The sequence below is a fragment of the Lutra lutra genome, chromosome 5 (assembly GCF_902655055.1).
Source record: "Lutra lutra chromosome 5, mLutLut1.2, whole genome shotgun sequence".
Classification (NCBI taxonomy): domain Eukaryota; kingdom Metazoa; phylum Chordata; class Mammalia; order Carnivora; family Mustelidae; genus Lutra; species Lutra lutra.
Window position 1 is genome coordinate 103,076,518 of NC_062282.1, and position 9,589 is coordinate 103,086,106.

At 37.7% G+C, this 9,589-nt stretch overlaps 1 long non-coding RNA gene across 1 annotated transcript; it reads left to right on the forward strand.

The window, feature by feature from the left end:
* The first annotated feature begins 4,155 nt into the window (after window positions 1-4,155).
* LOC125101308 (uncharacterized) lies at window positions 4,156-8,189 on the forward strand. Its single transcript, XR_007127772.1, has 3 exons — window positions 4,156-4,423; window positions 7,130-7,190; window positions 8,154-8,189. It is a non-coding gene; the product is annotated as an uncharacterized LOC125101308 (long non-coding RNA).
* The last annotated feature ends 1,400 nt before the right edge of the window (window positions 8,190-9,589 follow it).

A 9,589-nucleotide genomic window follows, 5' to 3' on the forward strand; every position in this document is an offset into this window, starting at 1 on the left:
CTGTGAATTACTCACTAGCGTTTAAGTAATTCTTTTTCCTCTTAATCTAGCCAACGTAGATTTTGTTGTTCGCCACTTAATTGATAGAAACAAGGAATGAGAAGACATACATATATATATTTTTAGACTAAATTTTGGGATAACTTATAAAAATTATATCATGTTGTGAATCTAGGGAAATTTTCTTATGAAAACAAGAAAGGAGGAATGAAAGAGTACAATATAATACTTGTAACTTGGACCTGATAAAAGATTCCATGAATGAGATAAAGCAACTACAACTCAGTAAATATAAAGTCATTTTAATATTTATATCTATAAGAAGCATGCTTTTTATAAATAAGGAGATATCATTTTAATGTTCAGAACTAAGGATTTGAATGTCATATCAGGAAACACTTAAATTTCATAACAAAGTGTAATTTAGCAAAGTACCAATCTTTTAGAAAAGCCAAATAGGAAACTGTTGTTTTTGTCTGATTAGTACCCCATTTACCTTCAAGTTATAGACTCCCTCTTTATTTTTGGGAGCCCTTGGGAGGATAAATACATTGTTAAGAAGGGTTGGCCAGCAGGATATAACATGATAAAAAGTTTTACATCTTATCCCCGAATTTATGAACCAGGAAGCAGACTCTCACCAGTTACTGAACTGATCAACACTTTAATCTTGGATGTCCAGCCTCCGGAACTGTGAGAAATAAATGTTTACTGTTTAAGTAACCCAGTCTATGGTGTTTTTGTTGTAGTATTCCCAACAAATTAAACATTCCTGGGCCCTCACCTCAACAAAACACTGGTCTGATTTTTTTTAATTGCTATAGATGACTTTTAACTTATTCTGGAAATTAAAATAAGTGGAATCATAGAGTATGCACCTTGACCCTGGCGACTTTCACCCAGGGGAATGTTTGTGAAATTCATCCATGATATATTTTTTTAAAGATTATTTATTTATTTATTTATTTGACAGAGAGAGAGAGAGAGAGAGAGATCACAAGTAGGCAGAGAGGCAGACAGAGAGAGGGGGAAGCAGGCTCCTCGATGAGCAGACAGCCCAATGTGGGGCTCGATCCCAGGACCCTGAGATCATGGCCTGAGCCGAAGGCAGAGGATTAATCCACTGAGCCACCCAGGCGCCCCCATCCATGATATTTTGTCAGTATAATTTGTTCCTTTTTTTACTGAGTGCCATTGCATTGTGTAAATGTACAATGTTTGTTCACTTGTGGGTGGACATTTGGGCTCTTTCCAGTTTGGGCTGTTATTATTGTTCATATATGTCTTTTTATGGAAATGTGTTTTCATTTTCTTGGGTAAATACCTAAGACTATATTTGCTTCTGTGCATTAACTGTTTTTACATATTGTTAGCTTTGATTTGCTAATATTTTATTTAGGGCTTTCCTGTCTATATTCATAGGCCAAGGAAGTCACCATTGACTGTCATTCAAGGAGGGGAACATTTAGTCCTTTACTGGAAGGTTGAGGCAATGCTAAGCCTTTAGCTCTTGATCTGTGTGAGAGTCATCATAGTAACAATCGGTTATCCTAAGCAATGGCCAGTGAAACTAGAATACATATAAACTGGAGGGAATCATCCAGTGGAATAATCCGTCTATGGATGAAACCACAGAAAGAAAGGTACAGTAAATAAATGGCCATGGTAATGAGGAGTCATGCTGAAATTCAGAGGCCACAAGACTCCATCCTCATAGCTAAGTCAGCTTGCTCTACATTCCTTCCAATCTCTGCTTTTAGGGGGGTTAATATACATATGTTCTTAGGCAACCAAGCTGTAAATCAATGATCTTCTGATGGAAAGACAGTCAGAAACTGCCTGGAGGGAAACTGTACATTTTTGGAAGGCTACTGATATAATTTAAAATGTCAAAAATGCCACGTCATCATGAGGCACACCGTTTTCAGGTGTGGTGTGACCACTGCACCACTGTATCCAAAGGCGGGTTGAGAGAAAGTGCAGCTGCTCTGAATCCATGGAGTTACCGCTATCAACACTGGATGAAATGTCCTCTTTTCTTTCTTTCTTTCTTTTTTTTTTTTTTAAGATTTTATTTATTTATTTGAAAGAGAGAAAGTGAGCAGGGGTCAGAGGGAGAGGGAGATGCAGACTCTGCTGGGCAGGGAGCCCGATGTAGGACTTGATCCTAGAACCCTGGGATCGTGACGTGAGCTGAAGGCAGATACTTAACTGACTGAGTCACCCAGGTGCCCCAGATGTCCTCTTTCTTAAGTGTGAAGTGTCTTGGAGTGTTACTGCTTTGGAAATTGTCCAATTCCCAAAAAGTAAAATTACTTATTCCATAGTAAATAATTCTCTTTGCAAGTTAAGCTTTATAACAAATTTACTGCAACTTCTCTTTCCTGTATACTTCTTAAATACTTGACTGAATCTTTGGCATGTCCCGAAGCAATTGGTAGACTTTTAAGAAAGTAATCAATATTCCAAGATGTCTTATTGCAAAATTAGGAATTATGTAAAGATAACTGAGGTAAAAGACGAAGAACACATTGTTCTCTTGACTCATTTCACTTCCACCCTGGCAATGAATATTCATGAGCTGCTTGGACTACTAAGGCAAATTGATATTTAAAGTCTGTGATTATTTGTGTCAGGAATACAATACTTGTAGGCTTTTGTTTGTGTACTTATATTTAATACTGAATATCTATGACCAATTGTAAGTAAAATACCTTCTGTTCTTAAATTGCTCAATTAGTGTCATACTTGCCAAACATCACTTGAATAAATACTTAGTATACATGAAACACAAGTGCTTTATAACTTGCCTTTAAAATACTTAATTAAGAAATGGAGGAGCACAATATAAATAGCTTCTATGACTTTGTGAGGAAGGATCTATTAGAATAATTTTTCTGAGCGCTTTCAAGAGCTGCCTTTTTCCTTTTAACCAAGTGAATGATATTCTTTCAAAATATATTGCTTGATTTCCTGCCATCTTAAGCAGAACAAATAGAATATAATCTACACCTCGTGCAGGTGATAATTAGGCATGTCAGTTCACCAAGAGGTGTTGCCCTTCAGGTTTATTAAAGTGCACAGACCAAAAGAAGAGATCAGAAAATGAAGCAGCACAGCAGTTTGGGACCATATAGTAAGTAATGGAAAGACAGTTTGGGACCATATAGTAAGTGATGGAAAGACAGTTTGGGACCATATATAGTAAGTGATGGGGCCATCTATTAAATGCTTCCTCTCTCCTCCCATTCCCCTCTCTCATACCCACTGACATCTAATCTATTTGTTTAAACTCAGGAAGATTGAGGGTTGAGACAAGGTGCCAAATAAACTTGGTTTATGTGACTTTATTTTATATTCTTTCATATTGTTTTGGGGGGGCAAGGGTGACTCTAAATGCAGGTATCAAGTGCATATATTTATAGACCCTTTCCTCTCATTTTTGTGCCATGGGTCTTCTAGTTTAATAAACTTAGCTGAAGAGTGACTGCTGGAGACGTGGCACTTTACTGGACTAAGGTCCGTGTTCTTTACAAGCTTTCAGTTTATAAGGTAAATATGTATGTTCTGGGGATCTAATGTACAGTGTGGTGACTGTAGTTACTGTTTTATATATTTGAAATATGCTGCAAGAGTAGATATTAAGTGTTCCCAACTCACACACACACACACACATACAAACGGTGACTATGTGAGGTGATGGACATATTAACCATCTTGATTGTGGTAATCATTTCACAACTATATATATATGTGTGTGTGTGTGTGTGTATAAAATTACAATCTATATATATTATAATGCATATTAAATCATCACATTGTATATTTTAAATACTTACAACTCTTATTTGTCAATTATATCTCAGTAAAGCTGGGGGGTGGAAGTCCTGTGTACTAAAGTGTAAGAAAAGTATGGATAACCCTCTTAAGACATGGCTTTTAAAGTGTTTTTTTTGTGTGTCTTTTCTTAGAAGCAGGTCCTGGGACACAGATTCAGTAAGAGTAGTTCATTTGGCTGGGGAAGGACACATAGGTAGTGAGGCATGCGGAGTGTGAACTATGCAGACAGCAACCCCTGCAGGCACCTGGAGTGTGGGCAGGCTGTGCGTGGGGCAGAGAGTGGAGCGCGTGCGCAGTCACCACAACCACCTTCCACTTCCACGTGCCGCGTTCTCGTCACCGCGCTCTGCACTAGCCCGCGTGGGGGGCTTAGGCGGCCACAGAGAGCCCTCAGGTGAGGGAATGCAGTTCCAGGTGGAGTGGAATTAAGACCTGGTAAAAGATGAACTGACACATGGTAGACAGTTTAAGACTGAGCAGAAATCAGCGGGAAACCGGCAGTGCCGAATGAAAAGTAGTCAGGGGCACTTTGCCACAGACAGAAGCTGGGGAGAGACTTTCATAGAGAAAAGGCAGAAGCAAGGTGAGGAATGATTGATCAACTCTAGCTGAAAGCCTAGTTGACTGTTTGTGATTGGTTGAACTTAGGTTTTAATTTTGTAACCTTCAGGCATTTACAAACTTAGATTTTGGTTTGCTTAGGAAGTCGGCCACAACTTTGAAGCTGCCTATTGCGTGGCTTCCTTGTGTAATTAAATTTAACAAGTTTCTTGCCCTAAAGTGGCCATGGGGAGGGGGTAAAGGGGCGCCACCATTCGTGTCCACTCTAGCTGGAGGCCTTGACATGTGAGTGGCCTCTGTGATTTGTAGATTTGAATTTTGAGAACAAATTGGCAACCTAAAGAAAGAGGTAAACTGAGGAAAGCTCAAATTACCTGAAATTGAGTTTATTCTGGAACAGCAGAGGAATTGCAATTTGGGAAGCACGAATTGTAACCAGCTATAGGTGAATCCCTTGAGGGTTTGCAGGGATTTGTATTTATGGGCAAGGAGTGTAAAGAAGGGGGAGTCCAGCCAGTAAGCTCATTGGCTTGAAGATAGGGAGAGTTAGTGGTGGCTGTTGTTGTTTTTAAGATTTTATTTATTTATTTGACACAAAGGGAGAGAGAGCTCAAGCAGCGGGAGTGACGCAGAGGGAGAGGGAGAAGCAGGCTCCCCACTGAGCACAGAGCGCAATGCGGGGCTCCATCCCAGGCCCTGGAGCCAAAGGCAGGCACTTAACCACTTAACTGACTGAGGCACCCAGGTGCTCTGGGATCGGGAGAGATTCCTGATGGATGTTCAGTGAGATCTATGGATCTCATGGCAGATACATTTGAGTCTTTTGTAAATCACGCATTTATGGGGAAATAAGTCTCTCAGTTCTTCAGCTTTTGTTTTCCCAATGGTACATGCATGAGACTCTCCAATTCATATCCTCTAGCTTCCATCTGAGTTTGAAATCCTTTCACAAAATCAAGAGATGGTTGTGAGTTTCCTTTAACTATATACCAATGTCTAAAAACATTAGTCTGTAATGCTTCTGGAGGAAAAACTCAATTCCTATTAAGTAGATCCACATTGCCTATCTTTTCTGGTTGACTTCCCAACTAAGTTATCCAGCAAATTGTCTAACTCAGCCTTCTACTTTTATAATAATTTAATTATTGCCAATTTGAATGTCTTCTGTTTTTTGAATAGTCAGCCTTGGTCAGAGGAGTGAGAGGTGATTGATTTTCTAGTGTCCGTTTACCCCACTGCCTGAGCTCAGACAGTTTTTAAAATTACAAAGTAATGATTCTGAAAAATATTATGTCAAGCACTGCTAATTTATGAAAACTTTATACTGTCTTTGTAAGATGCTCAGCTGTGGGAGCAGTGAGTACAGATAAACAGCGCTTCTGTAGGTTGTAGCAGAGAGCTCTTTTTATTGGCTAGCATCTTTTTTGTGTGTGGATCCGTTTCTCCTCAAATCCATTTCGCCCTCGAGGTATTTCTCTAATGGGGTCTCACACATCCACGTACCATTACGGGGTTGGCATATATATTAGTTTTAGGTGTCGTCTTGACTGAGTCAAGGCATGCCGAGATTAAACATTACTTCTAAGTGTGTCTGTGAGGGTGTTTCTGGATGAGATTAGCATTTGAAGCCATACATCCAAGTGTAGTAGACTGCCCCCCCAACATGGGTGGGCTTCATCCAATCCTTTAAGGGCCTGAATGGAACAAAAATCAGAAGAAAGGAGGGTTCATTCCTGTCTTGCCTTCTTGCTTGAGCCAGGACATTGGTTTTCTGGCTCCTGGACTGAGATTTATACTATCAGCTCCTGTGGTTCTTAGGTCTGTGAAGTTGGACTGATATATATATATATATATATATATATATATATATATATGATATATATATGTATATGATATATATATAAAGTATAATATATGTAATATATATATATATATATATAATATCCTAGTGGTTCTCTTTCTCTGGAGAACCTTGACTAAGGCAGCATGTGACCAGTGCTGGGCCAATCGTAGTACACTATTTGGTTTAGCACACAGAAGTGGAAACATGATCCAGTCATGGCCAACCTGTGTGTGCATGTGTGTGTGTTTGTGTGTGAGAAAGAGAGAGAGAGAGAAAGAGAGAGAGGTGGGGGAGAGGAAATGGGAGAGAAAGAGGGAGGGAGGGAAGAAGAAAGATTGATTATGGATGTGGGGAGAATGAAATTCTCTTTCTGCCTCATTTGCTAATCTGATAATAAAAGACGAGGCGTGATTGTGGTCTCTGTCTTGACTCCCTTAAGTGGAAAGAGATTCTATGCAGAATGCAGCCAAGTAGAGACAAGTCGTGAAGACAGAAAGTCCTGAAGACTCTAGTCCCTAGATCTAGCTGTGATTGAGTTTAACATCAAGGGCCTCTGTTTTTCTGTTAGCTAATTCCTCTTCCTCTTCAGTTTAGTTTAATTTAGATTTCTAGCACCTGCAGTAGAAAAAGTTCCAACTAAAACACTACTCAGAACTGGTAAGAAATTGAAGATAAAAATGAGAAAATGTATCAGGAAACATTTTTGGGAAATTTTCTTGATGGTTAAAAATCTCCTTAAATATAATCAAAACTGATTTAATATCAACTAACAAGATGTGTTTTGAAACCAGAATATGTGTGAAATTTTGACAGAAGTTTTCAATGGCTCTTGCATTACAGCATCTCTAAGAAAAAAAGATAGGTAATATTTATGTTTACTTGCAGAAAATTACTCCTGAATATTTTTATCTCCTGGCATCCTGTTCCAATGAGTTTGTGAAAGCTGGTAAGTAAATATATAGATATTTATAAGTCATATTTAAAATGGTGTATTTTAGTTATATTATGTATTATATATAATATATAGTTATATATTTAGTTATATTTAGTTAATATATATTTAAAGTTATATATATTAAAAATTATATATATGTATATGTACATATGTATATACATACATATATATACTTTTATATTTTTTGTTCCTATGTGCGGCTTTATTTTCCGGGTTAGGGGATTAGGGTGTGAAGTAACTCCCAAACACAAGAAGCATTTCTTGATGTGCAATATTTACACTCTCCAGTAAATCAAATAGTACTTGTAATTCCTTTAAGAATTTGTCAGAAAGCCTTGAGGTTTCAGTTGATGTCTGGCCTTGGAAACCTTAAAGATTCATTATAGGATGGTCAATCTTGTGGCAAATCCCTATTCTCTCCTAAGCACCAAGACCCCACACTGCCACCAAGCAATGTTCTCAGCTGTAGTTGCCTTACTTTAAAAGCAACCCATGGTTGTACAGCAAAAATGAATAAGAGGCTGAAGCCTCTTAGTGCATAAGTTCAGAGTTGTGTGAGTTCTGCCATTAACATATCCATGGAAACACCTAGGTTGTGAAAAGCAAGGAGGATCACACAATGATTGTGACAAATCATCTGTTCTCAAACTTTGTTTTCAGGATTGCTTATACTCTTAAAAATTATGGAAAAACTCAGAGCTTTTGTTTATGTGGATCACATCCATTTGTATTTATAGTATTAGAAGTTAGATTTAAAAAAATGTAAGTATTGGGAGGCTTACAAGCACATGGTACAGGATATGAGTTTCCAGTATCTTAATTTATATTGAGAGATTAGAGTTTGTAATTGGCAGCATTTACTGTTTTCTTTTCCTTAAAGTAACTAGAATGTGAAGTGAAAATGTCCACCAAGACACAAATCCAAATAACCATAGTTTGCCACTGTTTTTTCAGGACAACATGGTGTTCTATCAAGAAAATGTCTATGAGACATTCAACAATAGAGAACAAACAGGGTAGATGGAGGGAGCTAGGTGGGGGATGGTCTAAATGGGTGATGGGTGGGTAATTGTTAGGATAAGCACAAGGGGTTAGAGGTAAGTGAAGAAACACTAAATTCTACTGAAATAAGTATTACACTAAATGTTAACTAATTAGAATTTAAATAAAAATCTAAAGAACAAAAAAGAAAAAAAGTATCTAGGTTAGTTCACAACTTAAATACTTACACAGGTTGTTTTTCTTGAACCAGCCATTGTGCTTTGTTATAGAGCAGATGTGCTTTATGAGAATTTCTCATTTCCTAACAGAATATTAAAAAGGAGCGTACTCAAGTGTTGAGAACTAACAACTTGTGGTGTTTTATCAAGGCCATTCTTACATGAAACTGGCTTTTTTTTTCTTAATTGCAAGCACATGGCAATGAAGAATAATACAATGACTACTAGAATAGTTTGTTGCCACTGCTTTGATGGGTGCTAAGATGCCAGAAGTTTTCCCCATTGAGTATGAATGTTTGCTGCAGGTTTTTCATATATGGCCTTTATTATGTTGAAGTATGTTCCATCTAAACCTAATTTGTTGAGGGCTTTTATCATGAATGGCTCTTGTACTTAGTCAAATGCTTTCTCTGCATGTATTGAAATGATCATATAGTTTCTATCCTTATTGATGTGATGTATCACATTGATTGATTTGCAAACATTGAATTACCATTGCAAGCCAGGAATAAATTCCTCCTGATCACAGTGAATGATTTTTTAAAAATGTATTGTTGGATTTGGCTTACTAGTATTTTGCTGAGGATTTTTACATCTATCCTTAGAGATATTGGCCTATAGTTCTCTTTTGTGTGTGTGTGTTGTCTTTATCCTGTTTTGATATCAGGATGATACTGGCCTCATGCAATGAATTTGGAAGTTTTCCTTTGAAGCAAAGTCTTAAAGGAGTCAGTTATCTGGTAGAGGAGCATTTCAAACAAGGAAACAACTGTGTAAATGTGGGAGTATGCCTGACATGGTCAAAATAGAACAAGGAAGCCAGTAAAGAGGGAGTGGAAGTGTTGAATGGTAAAGTTTGAGATATATGGTCAGAGAAGGGAGGGAGGGAGCAGATCATGTCATGTAAAGAAATGACAACTATTGGAGAATTTGTAGCAGAAGAGGGACCTGATTTCTCTTATGCTTTAAAAAGATCATTTTTCTTATTGTGCTAAGGATAGACTATACAGGATAAGGAAAGAAAATGGAGATTAATTAAGAGACTTGTACCACAAACTGATGAAAGATAACAGTGTTGGGCCAGGTGTGGAATAGGCAAGAAGAGGGAGTCAGTAGAACTTCGTTTTGATATGTAGTATAAGAGAGACGTCAAAGGTAACTGCAAAATTT